Genomic DNA, 25319 nt, shown 5'->3' with positions numbered 1-25319 from the left:
CATCACAGCAAGCAGGCAGAAAGCAGCAAAACCTGTTTGCTGGTGAAATTCCTTCAGCTGGCTGAGAAAGAAGAGGATTTGGCTGGAAGAGGGTTGTGGGATTTGATTGCTTTTTGACACTGAAGACTACCACTGGGTTTATGAGCCTCCCACTAGCCTGCCTCATACACAAAATGAAATTCACCAGCTGAGTAAATGGAGGAGCAGCGTGGGGGCTTGATCCTTAATCCACCAGCACCACCGCTTCTATTGTATTTTTTCCTGAGCACCCGCTGAACAGGAGCTACATGAGCCTTGCTCCTGTGCAGCAGAGCTAGAGGGTTTTGGAGGGACCAAAGGTAGGAGGACAAGGTGAAAACGGAGCAGAACAGGTGCTGCAGTGAATCTGAGCAACCTGGGCAGGAGGTCTAAGCACTCTTTTTTTTTTTAAAAAAAAAACTTTGGATTTTCCTGCCTATCCCCCAAAGGACATTGTCTGTCACACTTTTCCCAGAAGCTCTGCAGCATTAAGGTGATCCTGTAAAAAACACTAACCCTCCACATCACTTACTGCCAAGCAGCATGTTCAGGAAAGATTTCAGGGTTCTGTAGGCACTGAGGTCTCAAACTATTAACACAAAGTAGCTGTGGGCTTGAGCAGTGTACACATAGAGAACAGAGAAATTCTGCTCGTTTAAGCTGGTATTTAGTAAGTGCATCCCTAAAACTTCCTCTCAAAGCCTCACTGAAACGTAACTCATCTCCTGAACCCTTCTCACTGTGGTCTGCAGTGAAGTTCTGAGAGAGGAGACACACTGTGCCCTAGCTTAAAAGCTGTGTTTTTCAGGGTGACAAAAGTAAGCATTATTTTAGCACTAGCAGTCGTGCAGATGTGCAGACTGACAGATGAACTGTCCTGTGACTGTGAGGTGTCCCCATGGCAGTGGCATATGCTGAGGGGAACTGAAGGGACCTAACATGGAAATAATTTTAATTTCCTCCTGTCCTTATACTCCAAGAGCTGCACTCAGATTCAGCGTTTCCCCTCATCAGAGCACAATGCTGGGCAGCATTTTTAGCTGTTTACATCACTGGTGAAATCTAGCCTGCCTGTCTCATCTCTGTGCACTCATTATCTCTGCCTCAACACTCCGGTTGCACCTACATGTCGGAATTCCACGTATAAGCACATCCTTGCAAACTGGTGGGTTTTTGTTTGGTTGGGTTGACTTCTGTGGGTTTTTTTTCTTGCTCTTTTTTTTTTTTTCTGTATACATATGTAACACTGAATGAACGCAACTGTGTGCTCAGTGCACATATGTGCATTTATTTTTGCCTATACCTCTTTAAATTCCAAGTCTGGAAAGGGAAAAGGAGAAGAAGTGAACTTTCAAATCTTCATCATGCCACCAACTAATTTTCAGAAGTCTGTCCCTATGTAAGAATATTCAATGCACTTTTTAAAATGGCAGAATTCTGTTACATAGATCAATAGAAGGAAAACATAATTGGTTGTTTGAAGTGCCCTTGAGCTGACCCACAAGCCAAGTTGTGCATTACTGAACTGCCAAAGCATGAGACTCCTCCTCCAGCTAAGATGAATCTGGCCCTGCCTCACCTCTCTTTGAGCTACTATCAAATTTACTTTTACATTTCAGAATGCTGACTGCTGCAATGACCAAACATAACCAAATGTATACATATAACATATAAACATATATATGTATATATACATATATGGAAGCAGAACTTTCAGAATAAAAATACACCAGCTGGACCAGCTCAAATCCTGCTTTAAAAAACATAAGTGCCCTGCTACAAGGAACACTAATTTACTCCCCAGTCCTCCAATGGCTGAAAGCCCCTCCAGAATGAAAGCAGGGAAAGCGCAAACATTTTCAGTCACACTCAGCCTTCTCCACTAACAACAGTGGAAACGATGTAGCAAGAAAGAAGATCTGAGCAAAATCCATCCTGGATATAAGCCCATGGAAAGCAGTGCAATTGCAACTCATACAAATCTGGCTTTCATAGAATCATAGAACCACATTATCATTAAGGTTAGAAAATACCTCCAAGATCATCAGGTCCAACCATCCCCCTACAAACAACGTCACCCACTAAACCATGTCCCTAAGCACCACGTCCAACCCTTCCTTAAACACCCCCAGGGATGGTGACTCCACCACCTCCCTGGGCAACCCGTCCCAATGCCTGACTGCTCTTTCTGAGAAGAAATGTCTCCCCATTTCCAACCTGAACCTCCCCTGGCACAACTTGAGGCCATTCCCTCTAGCCCTATCACTAGTTACCTGCGAGAAGAGGCCGAACCCCAGCTCCCCACACCTTCCTTTCAGGTAGTTGCAGAGAGCAATGAGGTCTCCCTGAGCCTCCTTCTCCAGACCAAACACCCCCAGCTCCCTCAGCCGCTCCTCACAGGACTTGTTCTCCAGACCCCTCACCAGCTTCATTGCCCTTCTCTGGACTCGCTCGAGCACCTCGATGTCCTTCTTGTAGTGAGGAGCCCAAAACTGAACACAGTGCTCGAGGTGCGGCCTCACCAGAGCAGAGTACAGGGGATGATCACCTCCCTGCTCCTGCTGGCTGCACTATTCCTGACACAAGCCAGGATGCCATTGGCCTTCTTGGCCACCTGGGCACACTGCCGGCTCATGTTCAGGTGAGCTCAGCACCCCCAGATCCTTTTCCTCTGCACAGCTTCCCAGACACTCTCCCCCAAGCCTGTAGCATTGCACCGGGTTGTGGCCAAAGTGCAGGACCTGGCACTTAGCCGTGTTGAACCTCATCCCATTGGCCTCTGCCCATCAACCCATCCTGTCCAGGTCCCTCTGCAGGGCCTTCCCACCCTCCGACACATCGACACTTCCCCCCAGCTTACTGTTATCTGCAAACTTACTGAGGGTGCACTCAACTCCCTCATCCAAATCATCAATGAAGATATTAAAGAGGATGGGCCCCAACACCAGTCCCTGGGGAACACCACACCATTGTAATGGTTCTGACACTGATCCTTTCTGAACCTTCAGATCCAAGCTGTCCTTTTTACAATGTCTCTTATGTCATCAAAGTCAAAATGAAGGTCTCCAGCTCTAACATTTCTATCACTGCACTGTTGATCATTCCTTGAATGCAGGTAGGACTGCAATCAGAATACGCACCACCAAATTTGTTCAGGAGAGCTTGATTTAATACCCCTTGAGGTCAAGACTCCATTGACTTCAGCAGTTGCTGAACCAGAACCAAATGCCTATTTTATGAATGTGGACTTACCCAAGGAGTAATGTCACTGCAGTCAATTTCCCTGGATGAGAGAACTTTAATCTTAATTCTCTGGGGAACCAGAACTGATTTAAATACACCTCTACGCTCATATCATTCTTGTATCGTTATTTTTGATAGAGATGGCATTTTTTGGCTCCACCAGGGGCCTCTCCACAGGCCGCAGGGGAACTTGTGCTGCGTGCCTGGAGCACCTCCTGCCCTCCTGCTGCACTCACCTTGGGGGCTGCAGGGCTGCTTCTCACTCCTTGCTCTCCCATCTACTGTTGCACAGCACGTTTTTTTTTTTTCCCCATTTCTTAAATCTGCTCTCACAGAGGTGCAAACTACGCCACTTATTGGCTCAGCTCTGGCCAGTGGCGGGGCCCTTATCTAACATTGGGCAGCTTCTGGATTCTTCTTGCACAAGCCACCCCTATGGCACCCCACTACCAAAACCTTGCCACGTAAACTCAATACACCATGTTCTGGCTCCAACAATATTTGCTGAGGAATCCAGCATGAGTGGGTAACCACACTTACAGTAGGCCTTGCTCAAGGGACAAAACAGACAGTTTTTCTCCAAAGCTCTTTCCAGAGCTTTGCAAGTGATGTGCAAACATACAGGCTGTACACAAACAATTGTAGAAGTGTGTTACAGATCTGGAGAGCGGCCTGGCTGGAGACGTTTGATTTCTGGTTCAGGCTTCTGTCTTCCCTGGGAATTTTCAGCCAGCATCAAAGCCATCCCTCAGAGAGATACTGAAATGCAGCAAGAGAGTCAAATCTCCAGGAAACATGAGCAAGTTCTTGTGCTCCACTTCTCTTGATTGAGCATCTCTTGTAAGCACCAGAAATCCTCACCTTCACGTTTAATGGCTGACAGCTGAGCATCGTACTGGAGTCATCCCTCAGAGCAAGCCACGATGGGGTGACAACAGGAAGAGGGTTTTCACAGCGCCTCCACAAGCTTTGTCAACGGGACTCTGCTGACCACAATGTCACGGTGCACGTGATGGTGACACCGACGTACAGTGTTACATGATGCATCTGATGGACCACACTCAGAGGTATGGGTGTGTTAGGATTAGTAAAGAGCCGAAGGGGGTTTTGCTGTGGCCTCAAAGCACTCTTAGCCGCCTCTTATATTTTACTAGCTCTGCATTCAGCAAGGGATGTTTTTAATGAAAGAGCACATTTTCTTGTAAATCATTTCTGAAAAGTGTATCGACAATAAGATTTTAAAGTGTTGAGTGTTTGGAAAAAAAAAACTAGCTTTTACTTAGCTGTTGGGGGCTTATGTATTATGGCTTGGTTCCTTTTTCTTGTTTATTCAAATTTGCTCCAAAATTGCCTCTTTCTTCACACCATTTCTCAGGATGGTCTGAATATAAAACCACACTATATGAAAGATCCCTGCATTTCCTCAGCTTGTGGTTCGCAACTATTCTCTAATGGAGACTATGAACCACACACTTGGAAAATCTTTAAAATATATAATTTCCTGCATTTACAATGAAGACTGTGTACCCTCTTTAATTTTAGCATTACAATAAGGAGAGTCAAGCATACACAGCCTGAAGGCAAGATGCTTTCCCTGGTCTTTCATTTTCCTGGAACTAGTATTAACAGAAAGTCTGCATGTAATTTACTAAAAAGAAAACAAGAATATTATCGCTGACTCACACACAAATTCACAGAATCACAGAATCGTCTAGGTTGGAAGAGACCTCCAAGATCACTGAGTCCAACCTCTGACAAGTCCTCCACTAAACCATATCACTAAGCTCTACATCTAAACGTCTCTTAAAGACCTCCAGGGATGGTGACTCAACCACTTCCCTGGGCAGCCCATTCCAATGCCTAACAACCCTTTCAGTAAAGAAGTTCTTCCTAACATCCAACCTAAACCTCCCCTGGCACAACTTTAGCCCATTCCCCCTCGTCCTGTCACCAGGCACGTGGGAGAACAGACCAACCCCCACCTCGCTACAGCCTCCTTTAAGGTACCTGTAGAGTGCGATAAGGTCGCCCCTGAGCCTCCTCTTTTCCAGGCTGAACAACCCCAGCTCTCTCAGCCGCTCCTCATAAGACTTGTTCTCCAGACCCCTCACCAGCTTCGTTGCCCTTCTCTGGACTCGCTCGAGCACCTCTGTGTCCTTCTTGTAGCGAGGGGCCCAAAACTGAACACAGTACTCGAGGTGCGGCCTCACCAGAGCCGAGTACGGGGGGACAATCACTTCCCTAGACCTGCTGGCCACGCTGTTTCTGATACAAGCCAGGATGCCGTTGGCCTTCTTGGCCACCTGAGCACACTGCTGGCTCATATTCAGCTGCCTATCAACCAATACTCCCAGGTCCTTCTCTGCCAGGCAGCTTTCCAACCACTCATCTCCCAGCCTGTAGCTCTGCTTGGGGTTGTTGTGCCCCAGGTGCAGGACCCGGCACTTGGCCTTGTTGAACTTCATGCAGTTGACCTCAGCCCATCGGTCCAGCCTATCCAGATCCTCCTGCAGAGCCTTCCTTCCCTCGAGCAGATCGAGACACGCACCTACCTTGGTGTCATCTGCAAACTTACTGAGGGTGCACTCGATCCCCTCATCCAGATCATTGATAAAGATATTAAAGAGGACTGGCCCCAGTACTGAGCCCTGGGGGACTCCACTAGTGACCGGCCTCCAACTGGATATGACTCCATTCACCACAACTCTGGGCCCCGCTATCCAGCCAGTTTTTAACCCAACGAAGCGTAATTATAGAATTATAGAAGCCAAACTCGCCCATCCTCTTCGTAGAAAACCAGTGCTTTCAGTTCCAGCCCAGACAGCTATACCATGCTATCCCTCACAAGCAAACACAATTGGCCTCTGTCCACGAGAGCCTTCACTGTTTCAGGTTTGGTATTTTTGTGTGTAGGATTTCTCTCTCTTCAGGATTTTTCCAAACTAAGGAAAATTGGAATAGTGCAACCATAGCAATATTAAAAACATACAATATTTGGCCAAATAGTGTCAGTGAAACCACACTGTTAACTGTCTACACAGAACAGAGACGTTGTTTTCTGCAGAAAATTAGAACAATCATGGGAACTCAACACTTCTGTGCAAGGGTGAAATTGCACTTTCTATATTAGAATTTATGGGTTTAGGCTTTCTAATTTTTTTTTAAGCACAGAGATGGTTTGGGACTTAAAATAATTTTCCAAGGACTTAGTTCTCAGCAAAAATAACATTCTGAAACAGTCTTTATAGTGCTCTTTTTGCAGGATCAATAATGATCCTTATCATTAAACTATTAACATCAGGCTGAGGTCCTGCCCTACAGTTTCCTTTTAAAATCCTCAAAAAAACACTTGGAGAAAAGAGCTGCAAGAAAGAACAGACTTGAAAAAAAAATACAAGGAACAAAGATGGCAGATTAATCTATGAACTGGCTTGTATCCAACTGTGCATAACAGATCATATGCATTTGAGTCCCTAATAAAGTTCCTAGACAAGACTTTGATGAGACGTAGAAGAGACGGAACATGAAAGCTGCCCTAGAGATGAGCCAGTAAAAGCAAGGATTTGCATTCAAATGTAAACCAGTCAGAATACTGGGTAACACCCTGTCATCATCAGCCAGTGGATAAAAAACCTATAAATGCTCCATCCAACTATTTGCTAATTTTTCTATTAACCCTGGGCACATTTCTAGCTGCGAGCCTCTAACATATTATAATGAAGCAGATTGGATTATCCTAACATTTAAATAAAGGTTTAAAACAGATGACGTTCTAAAATTACTGAGGTATGTTCCCTGAGAGTGCCCAAAAGAGATCAAAGCCTCACGATGCTGTGCCAGCATACAGGTGAGAGCGGGTCACAATCCCAGAGGGCGAGCAGCCAGACCTGCTGCTGCTTCTGAGGGAGAAACCAGGCTGTGGGACATGATGTGATGCAGAGGTCTCAGGGACAGAGCCCACCTTGGCCATTCTGCACTGGGTTTTGAAAGCCGGGAGGTCTGAGCTCAGTGGGACCGAAAAAAAAAAAAAGGCTTAAAAATTTGTCCGTGGAAAAGGTCCCTTTGACCTTGGTCAGTTCAACAAACCCAGGTCCCAGTTCTTAATGGCATGATGTAGTCAAAGGGATGAAGAGGCACTTGGTGGGGTTTTCAGAGTCTCTACAGGCATGTAAACAACCATAAAAATCTGTCCACGAGTGTTTAATAACATGTCAAAGCCTCAGACACCAAGTTCCAATGCTTTGGCCACATAAACTAAATTCATGTTCACGTGCAAGCACAGTTCTTACTAACTGCACCACCAGTGCAAGATTTGGAATGTACAAGATGGAAATTTAGGGATGGTTCACAATTAAGAAACAGAGAGAATGCCTGAAGCATTCATGTTTTGCAAACAAGACACACTGGTGGTTGGCACACCGAGGAAAATTTCTGAAAAAGAGCTCTAGCAAGGACGAATCTCAAGAGACTCAAGAGCCCTCACTTACTTCCTCCTGGAGATTCAAGAACACAAACGTAGCCTTTGGACAACCAAAGTTCACAGCAACACGCTACTTACACTGCTGAACATCTGGAAGAGCAAATAAAAACAAGGCTATATCCCCTGTGACCACTGAAATCGAAGTAGTGTGTACAAGAAAAAACATGAATATATACTTATGGCACTGCACCTCTTTATTAAGGTCTAATCTCGCTGCAATTCATTTGAACTGGATCTAGTACACCAAACAGAAGAGGAGATTCCTTCCAAAATCACCCGTTCCTGTTCGTATTGTTTCACTTCATGATTAAAGTGAGAAATGGACATAGACAAAATGCACGCTACTACAAACAACTGAATAAAAGTGATTGCAAACAAGACAGTAATTTACTTCTAAGGTACATACTTCAAAAGCACACCAATAAACTCTTTAAAGAAATGCATCCAGATAAACTTCTTATTCTCTCCAAAGATAACAGAAGAAAAAATTCAAAACATAAATCTTTCCATCTGTGGTATCCCAGACTTTCTCTTCTCTTGCCAATTAAAAGACAGACAATAACCCAAAATATTTTCAAAAACACAGCAGGTTTCAAAGATACCAGAAGATATTTTACTATATCAACTTGATAGTATTTCCAACTACTTCTCTTCTCAGACTGCATTTGTTCCAGGCTTTGAATGGAATTAATAGAAAATATACAGCCATTGCATCATTCAAAAAAAGAAAAAAAAAAAAGAAACCTTTATAAACTTTATCCCATAAAAGAGCCAAAATGTCATACCCTATACTCATTCCAGGGACGTTGGTATAATTTCTTTTACTCTCTAAAGATATGAATAACCTATTAGCAATTAATTACAAACACTAAAAAATATGCCAAGAAGAACTGAAGATCGCAGTCTAGGTAAGACAGGGCTTTCTAACACAAGTAATTAATAATCTAATTTTTGTTGAACGTTTTCAGTAAGAACACACATACATTAGATATCCAATCACCCAACAATGTCACAGCATGTGTTTGCATTTGTAGCCAGCCAGGTCTCTCACACAACAGACATGACTGTTGATGCAGATTCAGCAGTTTTCTGGGCACATATTGTTCGGAGGGAGAAATCAGAACCTAAAAGGGCTATTTTGGAATTACCCTGAGCAATGGCATAGACTCTTATTTATAAATTAGAAACCAAACCAAAAAAAAGAAAATGTGAGAAAGAACATGCTGCCATGAATACATGGACTATGCGTACTGAACTTCACGAACCAACTTTCTCAAATTTCTGCCAATGTTTTTACAAAAGCACTTGTTTGGCAATGAGCTTGGACTGCTTCATCTTCTTTCAGAAACAGCTGTTGCAGTCAGAGCTGCTGCTGTTACAGTGAATCCAAAAGAAAATCTGCACTGTGTGTTTTTGCATTCATGCCTTGCACCATCCTTAAGGTGTCTACAAGCACAGCTTGACTTCTTCCAATTGCAGACCTTTAGTGAGAGAGAGATGGTGGGGTGCACAGTGAAATTTCTGCCACCAAGCTCAGCGGAGGGGGTACCTCTCTCTGGATAGCAGTTGCTTTGACTCTGCCAAGGCATGATGTCCTTTCACCCTGCTGTGAATTGCAGCATCCATACTCAGTGCTGCAGCAACCCCAGAAAGAAGCCGGCAGGACAATTACCCCCCTGCCTTGCACCAGAAGTAAGCCTTGTGCTGTTTTGCACTGTCAGCAGTTTGCCTTTGCTCTGCACACATCTCAGAAGCCACTGTCCCACATGCAAGGCAGGAGAAAACAAGATCCACCAGATCTGCTCAGTTCCCTAACCCTGCTGATCCTGCCAGCTTGGTCTAAGGTTTCAACAGCGTTTGTCTACTGCATTTACACTCAAGGATCAGAGAAAGCTGGCACCTCCAGCAGGAGTCCTGTTACACGTACAAAGCCAACAACAGCGCTGCAAAGCAGCCCTGGACAAAGCAGCTCCCCGCACAGGGACTTTGCTGGCGTGCCGAATGTAAGGCCACATTTCACTTGCTGTCCTGCGGAGGCTCGGCATGCCCTTGTCCTAGCTACACAAAAGGTTGGGAGCAATTTCTAACCCACGCTCTCCTCTAGCAAAAAAATAAAAAAATAAAAAAAATGATGCCACACCCTACAGATGAACACATGTAGTCTTGCAGGACGTATAAACATGCCTTTGCTTATGTGATCAGCAATTTAGGGACACTGACCACCCTGCAATCACCTTTTCAAATTAAAAACACTTTACAAAGTGGAAACATAAACAGTAAAATGCTGCTTCTGATGGGGCACGAATGCTATCACTTCTGTAACCATGCCTGCTCGTAGTCAGATTACAACAGCCAACGTCAATGAAAACAACTGCACCGAAACAATGTGCCCAAAGGCCTTCCAAAATGCAGGGGACATCTGAGAAGTACGGGCATCTCAAGTTATGTTTATAAAGGGCAAGCTCCACGTCAGTGGCCGGGGGGAGTACCACGCAATATTTCAGTGTGGCCCAGCACGAGAGCCGGGGATTGCCCTGCAGAGGAGCAATGTGGCGAGCACTCAGCAGGCACTGCAGCTCCTCACCTGGTGAACGGGGTGATCCCTTGATGTCCTCCCGGGGACGGCTGTGGGTCCTTCTAAACCATCCCTTCTGGCCAGCACCCCTACGAATGCTCCGCCACCACCAGCACCAGCTTCTCCACACTTCCCCCCAGGGCCAGGGGACATTGCCCAGGGGACAACTCCAGCTTGTGACACGTTCCCCTCTGCTAGCTGTAGGAAACAACGTGGACAACACATGGATGGCAACGTCACCAAAAGAGTCATTTGCAAGACCACATGCTCCCCAGGAGGAAATCAGCACATTTTGACCAGGTTCCTTGCCTTTGGCTTGCCACTTCATAGAGCTCAGCAGCAGCTGGAGGCAAAACTGAATGGCTCTGTTCCCTCTTTAGGCACCCTTTACATCACCGCCCTTAGGCCAGCTCAAAACCTGTGGTATGGGCTTCAGTTTGTCCTCGGAGGTGCAGAGGTGACTTGTTAGAATCAGCTTTCGTTCCAAACCACACCAACATCGTATTGCAGTCCAGTCTGACCCTACCGTCACTAAAGAAAGCAAAGCACTCGGGGATGTCAGGGGAAATTTAAACTCCTTGCTGCCTGCCAGTTTGGAACAAATGGACCCAGTAATACTTCTGAAACAGATAGGAAGAAAAACAAAGCCTCGCAGTGCGTTTTACAACGCTTGTGTTTAGAATAGCTGTGCAACATGAGAACAAAGCTGCCAAAGACAAAAAGGCAAGAAAAGGAACACTCTTGGCTGCACACTTTTAAAAGATGACAGATAGGGAAAGGGCAGTCAAAAGACGTCTCTCTTTTCTCCCTCTGCAGCACAGCCACGCAAGTTAAATGTTTCACAGCTGAGAGCACCACGGTTGGTAGCCAGCCATTAAATAAAAGTTACACACAAGTAAGGCTCCTGGTTGCTCATGTCTGGAGCCCCATCCAATGGATGGAGTAGGAAGAGGAGAGAAAGAAAAAGAGCAGTACCTGGGACAAACACATTGTCAGGCAGGCAGCGCTCGTTCTGTACCAGAAACTCAAGGTGACACCTGAGCCAAGCCTCTGAAGACGCAAGAAATGCAGAAGCAGCCCTCTCTCATTGCCCTCCAGCACACGGAGATGGTTCAGGCCACGGACAAGGGGTGCAGGAGGGAGGTGGGCACCCACCACAGGAGCACGGTGTAGATCCGAACCACAGCCAGAGCTGGGCAGCTGCCCCTGCTGGGCTGGGAGGGCAGCATCTTCTGGGGCTCCCTGTTGTGGCATTGCTCTCTGCGGGTATTTCTCGGTTCCATGGTTTAATGACAACCAGCTCAGTTCTGCTACCTAGGGACTGTTTTTAATGCCATTAATACATGGTGTCTATTACACCAGCAATTACATTAGGAAAAGAATGACTTCGTATATAAATGTCAGCAGAAAGCTCCAAAAAGCAAAACCCAGAAATATTTTAACTAAATGTCTGTGAAGAACACAAGTGGTAACGTTACTAGTGGACTGAACTCTTCAGTGAAACAGAGCAGTAACTTAACCTTTTAGACCAATTTAATAACTGCTATTAAGAAATCCAGCCCTTACCCAACTAACTTACTGCCAGTTTCAGCAATGCTCACGGGTGCCTGCAACTTTCCCAGTGCTTCCTCAGCCCCAGCAACGCCAGCAGTCCTGCCATCAGGCATAAAGGCATGGAGAAGCGAGCGAGATGCACAGAGGGACTGGAGGAAGCAGAGATGAAGGATTCACACCTGGCTAAACTCCACCAGATCCATCCAGCCCCGGTAGCCCCCTGGCACATGTAGCTGCTGTGCATGCCGCAGCCAAGGGAGATTTCCAGTTGGGCAAAGCCATTCGCCGGATGCCGAGCGACGCACAGCGAGCACGCTGGCTTTGTTTTCCTTGCACCCCCCCACTCACACCACGCACGCCTCTGTGCTGTCTGTGATGAACACAGGTAAGACGTACATCCCTCGTGCCACAGGCTGCACAGTCTTGAAATTCGGGGGGAATTTTGTTCAGGATGCTAGAGCAAGAGCCATGCTGCAGAGCGGAAGCAGCAGGGAGCTCTCGTGGTGAGCAGTGCATGCAGAGTCCCATAAAATTAAATTCACGAGGCTCGTAAAACTTCTCAAACCAGCCTTACCATAGAAAATCAAGGATTGCCCTTTACGGCAGTTTTGAGACAACCTCGTGTGCTAACTGTGAAGAAGAAGCTGGCAACCAGACAGGCCATGGGTTTCGTTTACAGCAGCAAAAGTTCCCGAAAAACTGCTCTCCCCAGCAGGCTGCAACTTCCCACTCTCAGCCCACTCAGCCCCAGCATGCACCACAGAGACCTTTACGAATTCAAAACATTTGAGCACAAACAGCACTTTCTCAGAACAAACACCACGCCTCGCCCCAGGTGACACGTGGCCACTGTCTGCCTGCTCCCGTTACTCCGCGCCCCCCTAGCCGAACCACCGAAGGCATCCCATGAGGAAAAGGGAAAAGCCTTTCTGCTGCTGTCAGCAAAATGCAGACACACAGGCAGCCAGGTAGTCTGCATGCTGCAGGTGCAGTGGAGCACGTGAGGTCCATGTGTGCCAGGCGAAGCAAGCTGCATTTCCTGAAGAGCATCAGACAGCGCCGCACAGCTCTCCTATTGCCACCACTTTTTATTTTTTCCTTTGTCCCTTTTGGCTGCATAGTCCCAATCTTCCCAAGTTTCCACTTCTCCAAGCAATCACTAAGGTACCCCAAAAATCACTATGGTACCCCAAAATACACTGTTTAGTATTATTCCCTGCTGTTGCTAGAAAAACCTATTGCTTTCTCCCTTCCTAAGGGGAAGGGTGTTTGTGTCTCACTTCTGCCACGATCCCAGCCCTCGCAGACAAGACAGCCAAGAAAGCAAACTGCAAGTGCAGGTTACTGCTCAATAACCAGGACAGCTCATGGTGTTGTGCAGGTGCAGACTGGTATTTAATCATTTATGTCCCCCCTCTTTTCTCTGTACATGCTGGGAGGCCCGCCCAGAAGCAGCCATCTTCACATGACTTTGGAGACGATGAAAGCCCCGGCTGCTCTCAGTGGTGCAGCTGGGAGGGTACAGGTAGTCCATCCTCTGGTTTGGGCCTCCCTGACCTTGTTGGACCGCCAGTCCTGCAGCCCCAATTCTCGCAGACTGTGGCTTTGTGCTTCGGTAACAACCCCAGTTTTGGGGTGGTGAGGTGGCAGCAGTGAGCACAATGTCTTCCTTTAATCGAAAACCTGACACTGCTGGGCAAGCTGAAAAAAACAATCATGATTAAGAAAAAAGCCTGTGATACGCAGGTCTTATCCTTGCATTCTGTCTTGGGGAACTCGCTGGCAAACACAAGCAGAAGGGTTGCACAGCTGTAGCCCAATGCAGCGACATCCTGCCTCCATCCTCTGGAGCTTCACAGGTAAGGTGGAATACCAGGACCATTGCACAAAAGCTGCCAACTACTCACACAAATCTTGATTTTTAACGGCAGATCTACAGCGCTAGCAAAGAAGGCAAATTACCCAGAAAGCACTAGCAAAGCCACTGTTTACAAAATGAAAGCTGTTCCGAGGCAACTCTTGTACAGAAAGTCCAGACAGCACCATCCTACCCTTTCCACACGCAGACACAGTATCTGATACCAAGCAGATGGTGGTAGTATCAGGTGTCTGCTGTACACTTATATCTGATACAATAAATAATACACAACTAATGCAAAATATCAGTTTCATTCTGCTCCTAGTTACTTGAGACTGCGCTGCATGCATTACCTTATCTCCAGCTAAATGCAACACATCTGCCCAAACCCATCACTGAAGACTGAATTAAATTTCCTTGGCAGTAATATTATTATATATGCAGCATGTTTATCTAGTGCTGTCTCTTCTATTTTATATCTTAAGTGTCTTGAAAATGTAAAAGCAATTCAATTTGCCGCCTACTCAAATACTTTCTACCAGACAATCTAATGGGTCAAACCACGTGAAAAATGGTAATGCCATTTTCTTTCGTCAGTCCCACGAAACCAGCAAAAATAAACAGCACCCAAAAACCAAAGAACCATTGTTTCTCAAACAGCATGTCGTATCAGCAGAAATTTTACTTTGACATCCTTCTGAATTCCTCATAGTATAATTATTAACAGAGCGAATTATTTTTGAAAAATCATCTCGCATGGACAGAGAATAATTAAGAGTTAAGTAGCACAGCACTTAAACAAATGTAACCAGATAGGATTATGCTTGCATAACAGTCATGAGGGAAAACTGCTAGCCCCTGAAGGCTGTGAGAGTCCTTCAAAGCAGTCAATAAACAGAGAGAAAAGGTGACTCATTCAGATGAAGATGACCCGTATGACTTAATTTACTTGACCTTCAATACAGGTTCAACAAGATAGCTCGTATCATAGAGAGCAGGTATTATTTCCCACAAAAGCAGTATGCAATGGGATCAGCAGACCCACCCTGTGAGAAGGAGCTTGCCAAGCAGAGGGCTTTGTGTTAGCCTTGGGGCCTGGGTCCAACTCTTCCCGTTGCTAGTCAGCTGGGAGGAAGCTTTCACACCACAGAGCACTGCAGACCTCTGCTTAACCCGGTCCCAAAAGCACATATACTGGGACATCAGCCTGGACAAAAAGCCCATACAAGACTGTAGGAAACTCTCACTGCACCTCAAAACTCTGGAAGACTGACAATCCACGCAAAACCCAGAGGAGCAACAGGTCCATCCACACAAGAGCCCCATCCCTCTGTGTGTCCGGGACTTCTTGACCTATTTCCCTTCCCAAGGCTACCAATATCTGCGTTAATTTTACAGGAAGGTCTTGTAGCACTGCCAAGGGAACCAGGTGGGTCCTTGAAGCCATTCTACTGACTTGCCAAGGCAGTCCCAAGCCCTGAAAATGACACTGTGAGGGCCAGGGCAAAAATGCATTTGAGCAAAGAGCCCATTTCCCTCCTCCAGAGAGGAGACCAAGAGCCGTGCACAGGTGCTCCCCTATCTCCTTACCCAGGGGCACAGCAAAGTCTCTGTTGTTGACCTGGGGAGGAAAGGGAATTTGCACTGATCATCCCCATGTCTACTGATGGGCTAGCATCTACCAATAAAAAAAACAAGGCAGAAAGAAAAAAAAGACTGGCAACTCCCTTGGAACATGTCAATTAAGGTCAACGGCCATTAGCAGCGGGAAAAGGGCATCTGATGAAAGGGGTATATAAAAAGAAAAATACAGTGCAACATTACAGATCTAGCTCCAGCTGTGCCAGCAGGAACAAGAAAACCTGGCTTGCAGCACTGCAAAGCATTGGCAAGCGGTGAAATTCACAGGTAGAAGCAGCCAAGGAATGACGCCAACCAGCTGATGTGTAGATGTCTTAACTCAGACTTTATGGTTTTAATTGCACCAGTACAATAGTATTGCATCAACACTAATGAAGTAAAAGAGAGCAATTTGCTTGGGTCTTATCTCCATAATTAGCATATTCTTAGTGCCCAGTGTGAACCTCACAGACACGGGCAGGGCACCAACAACAGATGTGGATGTCCACACAGGGAACTGATGCAACGAAGGAAACCATCACCTCTCACTGAAGGAGTGAGAGCAACTTCTCCTCCAGAAGAGAATTGTATTGCTGAGCCCAAAGCGCGACTCCCAAGATTCTCAAATGTACATAAACACACGAGATTCATCCCTCTTTGTTTCATAAAGCCTACTGAAGTGGTTCCAGGTTTTTATTTCCCCCATCTTAATCTTCACAATGTTATCACACCTAAATACCTCTGCACCAGCTAAATGGTCTGTAAACTAAGCTAATCAAACACAGCAGAGCAGTTTAATCAGTATCTAGGAGGTCAGTAGAGGCAAAGACAGTTTTAGAGATGCCTGACTGGAAAGAGGTCACCTACCGTTAAAGGGTTAATGATCCGACAGGAAAGTATTGAATGTTAAAAAAAAAAATATGCAATGGGTAATAGTGCATATCTTCACTATATGGCACTGAGCTGTTATTTCTCCTTGACTCCCGGCTAGACCAAAACAAATTTTCGCCATCTTTATGAGACTATACAAACGCATACAGCAAACACAGCGCATTAAAGCAGATGCAGCGTATTGAAAAGAGCTCAATTAAAGTGCAGAATGTTTCTTGCAAATAAAGGGTCAGGTGAGTAACCACCCTCCATATAAATCGCCTGATGTTGTGTCCCAGTAAAACTCCACTATCCTGTGGAGCTGTTCCCAAACAGGACGTATTTGTGATGTGTGGCATAATGTATTTTTTTTTCAATTCAAAAGAAATTGTAAAACCAAATTTACAATTTTTTAATTTATCTCTCTGCCAGAGAGCTTTTTTGTACATGTGAATGCATTACTAAGAAGGGCTGCTGTACATTTCCATACTGAGATCAGTGTCAGTGCTTTTGAATAGATTATCTAACCAGACAAAAAAAAAAAAAAAAAAAAAAAAAGCTAGCTGAAAGGAAAACATATTCACAGACAATTTGGGAAAAGCACAGGAAAAAATGCACTAACATTGCTTAGAATTTGCAAGCATTCATTGACTAACGCTTGTGTTTCAGGAAGGATCACCCGCCTGTGTTTTGCTGGATTGCACTGTAAAATCCAATATGCTATAGGGCCATTCCTTCACAGTATTTATGACAAGCAAGTAAACATGACCAGGGCAAGACAAGGGGAAAAATTTACATACTGTGGATATATATATATATGTGGGTGTGCATGTGGGTGTGTGCGCTTTTATAAATATATATATATAATTTCCTGGGTTTCTTCACTTGTCCCTGTAAAAAACACCTTCTCTCCCTAGAATCAAGACAGATTTACAGAAATCTAAGAATCTGACCCAGTTCTCCCTGGCCAAAATGTCTTCATCAGTGGCCAGTATTTCAACCAGACCCCACTGCCCATTCAGCAAACACTCAGCACCATGCCTGATTTGCAGGCTGATGCCATGCACCAGGTCAGACACCGGGGGTGGGGTCCAGCTTGTTTAATTCATAATACTCACTTCAGTGAAAATATGCCGTTTACAATGTCTTAGCCACACGCTGCTATGAAGTGAAGCTGTGTGCAGAGAACTGAAAGAGATTTTGGACACAAGTTCTGAGCATGAGTTTTCTAACACGCTTTGATTTAGGGGGCACAAGTTCGAAACTTGCACTGAAAGTCTACACTTGAATACAACTTAAAATCCAGAAGATTTGGAAATTATCAAGCTGATGGGGGATATTTAATGTTCATGTTTTAAAGACAACATTTCTTTGTCATTGATTTGGCTCCACAAGAGTTATCTGTATTTTTTTGGAAATCAAAGATGGAAATGTTAAACCTGAATGGCTGGTGTGTGAATCAGCGTCAGTTTTCAAGGGCGAGTCAGGATTCAACAGAGCTGGAGGATTAACTGGAAATGATAACTGTTAATTTTCACATCTTTTTATGGTTAGGAGGAAGCATGGGGCAAGTGCAAAAAAGGCACAGAGAAAATAGATTTATAGCACACAATGGCTGCTTTTGGGGGACACCTCACAGCTGACCGAAAGGTCAGAGCTACAAGAGTCCCAAAATTCAGTGAGGCTGCCACGCCAGAGTGGGCTGGGGAAGCTCAGCAAGCTGCAAATCACTGCAAATCACTGCAAATCACTGTCCGCAGCTGGTGAGAACCTGGAGGTTTGAAACCATATTAACAAGGTAATCTGACAGAGATTTGGGCAAGAACAAAGTGTTCATTGAAATGGGATACTCATAAAGTTACACTTTGCTAGGATTCTTACATCTGGCACAGTCTGTACCAAGCACTTTACAGAACAGTTTCAATAGTAGTTTACTGTTTGCACAATAAATGCTTGCCTCTTGGGTTTAAAACATTTAATGCTGAGTCTGTATGACCTAAGTTTGGTTTTATAATTACAGATAAGAAGGTTAAATATGTTCTAACCAAAAAGAAAAAAGAAAAAGAAAGTAGACATGATTTTTCCTCCTAACAGGGCTAAAAAAAAGACAGTATGAAATTTAAATTTCAGACAGGAAATATTCACTTTCCTAGTTAAATGTGAAAAAAAAAAAAAAGAGAGAGACTCCATAAAAAGCTTTCAGTTACTATAAGATCTGAGCAGATATTTAACCTCAGAGTGTACAGCAGCATGACCTAGTATGACTGTGAACTGCTGCAGGGGGACAACTTGCATGATGAAGAACAGAAAATGCTCAACTAAAAGAGTACATTGGAGTCTTCTGAGCAAAAGTGGCTCAACAGCGAGGATCAAAATATCACCGACTAAACAGAAGGAAAACTGTCAGCTTCTACATTTCAAGAATAGTTCATTAATCTTGTTCCATCCTGCAATATTTTGCAAATTCTAAGCTATGACATTTGGAGTGTTACCAGCTAAAATATGCTGGCTCCTTCTGGTGTGTTGCAACCAATTTTGAAAACTATCACAGGGTGATAAGGGTTTTCTACACAGCTTCAGGAGAACACTTTGCGGGGAACATAAATACATCCTCTTCTCTCCGTATGTAGCCTGCAGGGACACCACGAGCACAGAATCACGGTACGCAGCTGCGTGATTAGGGAGAGGAAAGAAGCAGCAGAGCCAAGAAGACACTGCAATGCCAAGTGCCTACCAGACCCGCATGGCTCTCCCTCGTGGAGGCTGTCGTGCTGGAAACTCCCTGTGCACATCAGCAAGGACATAGCCCAGCTGATGTGTGGGAACACAGAGACCGTGTGTTATTGAGGGTGTTCAAAGCTCCAGAGGTAACTTCGGTACGTAAAGAGGGCCTGCAGGAAAGATATTGAGGGGCTCTGCACCAAGGCCTGTACTGATAGGACAAGGGGTAGTGGCTTTAAACTGAAAGAGGGGAGATTTAGACAAGATATCAGGACGAAATTCTTCACTCAGAGGGTGGTGAGGCCCTGGCACAGGCTGCCCAGAGAAGTTGTGGCTGCCCCATCCCTGGAGGTGCTCAAGGCCGGGCTGGATGGGGCTTTGGGCAACCTGGTCTGGTGGGAGGTGTCCCTGCCCAGGGCAGGGGGTTGGGAGCGGGTGAGCTTTAAGGTCCCTTCCAACCCAAACCATTCTGAGATTCCATGATACACACCTTTTCACACACACACACACACACACCTCTCATTATTTCATATTAAAAGTATCAATTTTCAGGTTGTCTTTCCTCAGCCCTTTTGGGAAGTGTCTATTATACTCTCACTCTAGCTTCCCACATAGGATGGATTTAATCGTGATACAGAAATCCCTGAACAACAGGGCTCCACTAGCACACAGATCTGCCCTACGGGCACATGCCCATTTAACCTCTTTTTGAGGCCTTCCCTCAGCAGAGTCACCATCTTTCCTCAAAGGCTATCCTAGAGCTTCATCAGGCAATTTCTTGTCAACATTTTGAAGCTGAGCCCCAATCATCCTTCCTACTGACAGCTGTCTCTGGTCCCATCCACCCTGCCCATGGAGCAAAGTGACTCCCTCCCTCCTTGCACAGCACTTGCGTTTCATTTTCCTGAAATTTTTTTTTTTGCCCACAACATTACCGCCCAACCTGTGATTTCAGCACTCGTCTCACCCTACCACAGAGCAGAAGCCTGCATTTTAAACCTCGTTGCTATCGTTTTCAGCCCAGATGTCCAACCTGCTGAGATGGTTTTGAAATGTGACTCTCTGTTCCCACGTCTTCTGGCCACGTGTTACCCGCAGAAGCAATACGGACACTCATGGCTCCTTCCACCACGGCACTCTGGAAGGCGCTGAACACGACCGGGAGCAGGTCAGAGCCCAGCAGAACCGCTGCTCACCCACCCAGTAAGTCAGGCACCTTCTCTGCAGGGCCTATCTTTCTCTGTTACCTCACCTGACTACGGAATAGGATGGAATAGAATAGAATATGTATAATGATAATAACAATATATATATTAATATATATAATGCTATATATACTCTGACATAGACAATAATGACATGATACAACATAATAAATACATAAAATATACTATTGCATGTGAAATATATATCTAAACATAATTTTTATATATTTATATACTTGTATATTATGCACATATATATATGTGTGTGTATATATATATATATAATCTATATATATATTTATATTATATATATAATCTAACCACATTTATTATTTTGGGTAACTACTGGGCAAACCATTAAGTGATTGCCCAAAACATCTTATAAACTCCCCAGCCCTTGATCATATGGAAATTTCCACCCACAAATTGGCTGGGTTCATTAGGGGCATATTAGGAACTTTGTTTTTGGGAAGGGGGGTGGAGGGAGCAGAGGTGTTTGGCAGCGGCAGCCACAACAGCAGACCCCACCAACAGCTTTTATTAGCTGCAGCGTCCTCGATTACAGACAAGCACACCTCCACGCAGGGGAAACGCTGCTGCCTCTCATACTGAAGACGACAGACAGCAATGCGGAGCCTAAACCCATCATGGTGCCTGGGTTTAGGCACTAACAATCTTTAAGACAAGATGGGTTAATATGCAGTCAGGTACCAGACTTTTAGAGACTGCTTCTGCCTGGGCAAAGAAGGAATTGTGATGCAAACTGCTAGATCATCGATGACTTTTCTTTCACTGGCCTTAAGCCGTGGAGGGATAGCCACCCATGGAATTAATAAATTCAATTGCCACTGGCTTTACCCGTATTTTGAAAAAAACACTACAGAAGATAACGATGATATGGATACCTTTCCTGCCTATTTCTTTTGTTAAAATACTGCTGTTGATAGGTGGAGAGATGAAACAATAAAGCCTCCAAACTATAGTGCTGGTCATTCAAGAAAAGAAAACTACTTCTCATCCAGTCCAGTTGCCAAAGCTGAGCAACACATGGGTTTGGATGTCTGCCCACTGCTACATGTCTATATTCCTGGTTTTTGGCTTGTTTCTTTCTGTTTTTTTTTTTTTTCTACTTGATTGCCCACTCTGACCACAAACACCCACTTTACTGACCATCACTGAGGAGAATAATCAGGCAGGTCATACAAAAAAAAAAGAAGATAAATTAAAGAAATAAACAAACTGGAAAGAAAAGAGGAGAGGCATCTCTTGCCCTCCCCACCTTATCCCTTCCAGTTATATTAGGTATTATTTATAAACTGCTTATGTAAAACATTTTAGGTATAGCAACTGCTTTTAGAAAACTATGACTTTGAACTCAGGCATTGGAAATAAAAACTTGCAGAATGTCACAGGGATCACTCTCTGAATACCACGAATCTAATCCTGTGATTTCGTACTTACAGGAAAACTTTTGTTCCTGTAGCTTTTCCCAGGACTGAAACCCTAGGATGCCTGGGTCCAACAGGGTTCATGTGATGTTTCTGAGCTAACACCAGTCAAGTGAACGGACTGCTGCAGATCCTGCCGTTTGCTAAACAATTAACAGGGAAAGGGAACGGAGTAGTATGAAGGGACTCTCCAGCAACACAGTGGCTTTGATAAAACCGGAAAATGTGGAAAACACCCGTAATTGAGAATAAGAACAGCCCCCGGATGATGGGAAATAACTTGCTTGTTTGCACACACAACCACCAGCCACAGAAAAGGCACACAAAGCTCAAAACACACCCGAGAACGGGGATGGGTCCTTCTCACCGACCGCTTCTCAGCAGAAAGCACGTCACCAAAAGGCACCTGCTTGCACCACCCCAGCAGGATCAGCGGCGGTACGCTCCCACCGCGCTGAGGGCATCTCCTGCCTTCCTTCTGCCTCCATTTACACTGCTCGGGCTGGGACAGGCATATGAACAAGTCCCTGCATTTACTTCAGGGCCCGGGATCGCCGAACAAGAAAAATGCAGACAATCAGCAGCCAGCCGAGGGTCTCATTAGGGAATCCGCGCGGTGTACTCGTTTCCTAGGAAACGACGGAGCGGGCTGGCACACTGCAATTTCTGTCTTGCGAGAGAATTCGCCAATCCTGCCGGTAAATAAAGTTCATAAATCAACAAATCAGAGCCAAGGTCAAGTAACTGGAGATGAAGCAGTCGTGCTCCAGGGGTCTTCCTCATTATAAGCGGGAGTGAGATAGGCGTCTTTCAAGTTCCTTTCAGCTATTAGGCAGATCTATCAAGGAAACTTGACTTACACTAACACCCCTTTTAACGCATTTTTCACAGAAAAGGGAACTGGAGGATCTGACAAAAATCGTCACTGCCGCGAAGCCGCTAACCTTCACCTCGCCCTGTTTTACTCCGCAGCAAGGAGCGCAGCCGTGACCTTTGAAAGCAGAGACGTATGCGCAGCTCGTCGCACTTGAACTACCAGAAGCGCAGCAATCCTCGAGAGGACTGACTGCCGCACACGTTCCCGGGAAGCACCTCATGAACAGCAGCCGACCTCCACACCCCTCTGTGAGCTGCACCAGGCAGGAATACCCCTCCTTGAGCGCAGGTACAGGAAAGCAGCAGGGAAACGGGTGCCGGGACAGATTTTCCTGGCTCCACACCCAGCCTCTCGCACCTCTGCCCTCCTCTGCAGCCGACGGGAGGCAGAGGGGCGCGAGGCCAGGAGGCTGCAAGCGGCAGGGATCCTCCAGCACGGGTGCTCCTGGCCGCTGCTGAGCGCTAACGAGGAAAACTGGAGCTGCTGGGGAAACTTGGTGACTGCAAATCCGTTTGTTAGCACCACCTAAACGACATCGTGCCACGCTGTTGAAACTTTTGACGTGTTTGGTTGTAGGAAACCTCCTGGTGTGGTACCAACACCACAAGGCACAGATGCATCAGCAGAAGACAAGATGAGCAGAGGACAATGAGATCAGCAATATCACTATAAATTTGCTTAAGAAAAAACAAAAAAAAACAAAAAGAAAACAACAGCACACCAGCTTGGGAAGTATTTGGCTAAGAAGTATTCGAGCTGTTACATTTTTCCACAATTTTTGGAATACCTCCTGTAAACCGAGGCATCTCAGTGGAAGACAAAGAAGAGCTACATCACACCGTTTGTACGAGCTCCTGGTAACACCAGAAGGAGTAACTCCGCTGCACGCCTCTCTCACAGCGAGCTTTACGCTGCATGTGTGAGCCACCAAACACCTTCTGTTAATATTTTGTTCGCAAAGCATCTTTTTACTAGTTCCTACCTCTCTATTACTCCTCTGGGTGCCAAGCAGGCAGACTACCAGGCTGGTTTGTTAGTTCACCTTCAGTGGATCTCAGAGAGCTGACAGGCTTCAGCACAAGGCTGAAAAATGGCTTTTTGCTGGGCGTCACGGGCAGAGAGGAAAGAGGGTGAGCGGGTACCACGTACCCAGGCTCCCCGTGGGACAGCAGGCGAGTGCCTGAACCATGCAACTCCTGGCCTCCAAAGTGGGCAGAAAGAGGTTCAAAATGCAAAAATCAGCCCGAGACAACCATCAGATCTGAGCCCACAGTGGCTCGGTGTGGCTGCTGGCGATGCCGGCCGGCTGGTAAGCTGCCTGCACCGATGATGCACGTGGCTGTGGGCAGGCGCGCAGCCCCAGCGTGGTGCTGGCAGGGGTTATTAGGTTAATTGCAGCACCACGCGAATACAGCCCAGCTGGTCTGGGCGCTGAATTACACGGAGGGTAAGGAAAGCAACCGGGGAGGTGGGGGGGGCAACAGGAACTGGTCACTCCTGACCTGAAACGACCTTTTTGGGGATGCTCTGTTTGAAGAGGAAAAAAGTTAAGGAAAATAAACCTGGTCCCTGACCTGAAAAGTTACCATCAAGGCAGTAGCAAAGGGATGCGATAATTTGATTTATGCAAATTCTGACTGCTGCTAGCAAGCATGCCGGAGGCTTGGTCCCATTTCTCTTCAGATCAACAGAAAAAAAAAAACCACTGCTGTCCCCGGCAGTCCGAGGGAAGCTTCAGCATCATCCATCACAATTTTGGCACTGCAGCCACCCTCGCACAGATTGCGTTTCCGAGGAGGGTCGCGGGGGAATGGAAGAGGAGGCAGGCAGGGGCAAACTTCACAGACTGGCAATCCGAACGCTGGAAGTCGGGCGTACACGCAGGGCTTCGTTTCCACCCGGCGCATTGTTTTGTTTCCGTGAGGGATCGCCTTCATTCACTTGAAAGGAAAACAGCCTCCCTCCGCATCCCGCGCCGCCTCGCCGCCGGCTGCTTTTGGGGGCCGTGGGTCGCCCGGGGCTCCCACATCCGCACCGCGATCGGACAGGAAAGCAGGGCTGCCTGCCCCCCGAAACCCACCCACGGAGGGCTCCGCGGACCTCCCCACCGCCCCCCTGCCCTCAACCATCCTCCCCCAGCCTGTCCCACTGCCTCCCTCGCCAAAACCCAAGTTTGCGAGGGGACGAGCACCAAGCGCACCCAGGGGTGGGCGAGGGCCCCCCACGCGTGGGCGGGACCCTCGCCGCCCCCCCGTGCCCCCTGCTGCCTCCACACCCCGGCCTCCCGGTGCCCCCCGCCCCCGCTGCCGGCGGGGGGGGGCAGCAGGAGGGGCTGCGCGCCTAATTTTGGGGGGTTTCTGTTATCATTTTTTTGGACACGCACACGGGTGGGTCGCCTACCTGCAGGTGCCCGTCCGCAGGGTCGGTGCGGAGCCGCCTGTGCAGCACCAGGAGGGGGTTTGGGGGGGCGGGGGGGGGGGTGGGCAGCGGGGTGCTGCGCCTTCCTCCTCCTCCTCCTCCTCCTCCTCCTCCTCCTCGCCCCCGCGCGTGTCCGTGCCCGTGTGCGCTGCCGCCGGAGGAGGCAGGGACGGGCTGCGGCGGCTGTCAGCTACCGGAAACCGGAGCCGGGTCGCACACACCGCAGGAAGTGTGCAAGAGCACACCCGCACACGGCGCGGGCACGGGGAGGGGGCGGCTCGGACACCGGGCCGGGAGGGGAGGGAGGAGGAGGGGGAGGAAGGGGGGAGGAAGGGGGGAGGGGGTGGTGAGGGGCGGGCAGCGGCGGGGTCGTCCCGGGAGCCGGGTGAGGAGTTAATTAGGATGAGCAGAGGCTGCTCGTTAATTGCGCGG

At 46.8% G+C, this 25319-nt stretch overlaps 1 protein-coding gene and 1 long non-coding RNA gene across 6 annotated transcripts in view; one reads left to right on the top strand and one right to left on the bottom strand.

Annotated features, from left to right (window-relative positions):
• KIAA1958 overlaps nt 1-25319 on the bottom strand; it is a 74203-nt gene that overhangs the window by 38285 nt on the left and 10599 nt on the right. Inside the window, exon 1 of one of the 4 annotated variants that reach the window (XM_080573341.1) lies at nt 24870-25184. The exons of 2 other annotated variants lie outside the window; for them this stretch is intronic. The gene's annotated coding sequence lies outside the window, so the exon portion shown is untranslated. Of the gene's footprint in view, nt 1-10325; nt 10515-24869; nt 25185-25319 lie in introns of those variants that run through there. One more of the 4 variants, XM_080573342.1, reaches the window with a different exon arrangement.
• Nucleotides 13590-23182, top strand: LOC308185371. 2 transcript variants are annotated; one of them, XR_013943331.1, is made up of 2 exons: nt 13590-20142; nt 21628-23182. It is a non-coding gene; the product is annotated as an uncharacterized lncRNA (long non-coding RNA). The 2 variants fall into 2 exon arrangements; XR_013943332.1 differs by having other exon boundaries at nt 21608-23182.

This window comes from Anser brachyrhynchus, assembly GCF_964034855.1.
Source record: "Anser brachyrhynchus genome assembly, chromosome: Z".
Taxonomy (NCBI): domain Eukaryota; kingdom Metazoa; phylum Chordata; class Aves; order Anseriformes; family Anatidae; genus Anser; species Anser brachyrhynchus.
This window is presented reverse-complemented; position numbering and strand designations above follow the sequence as displayed.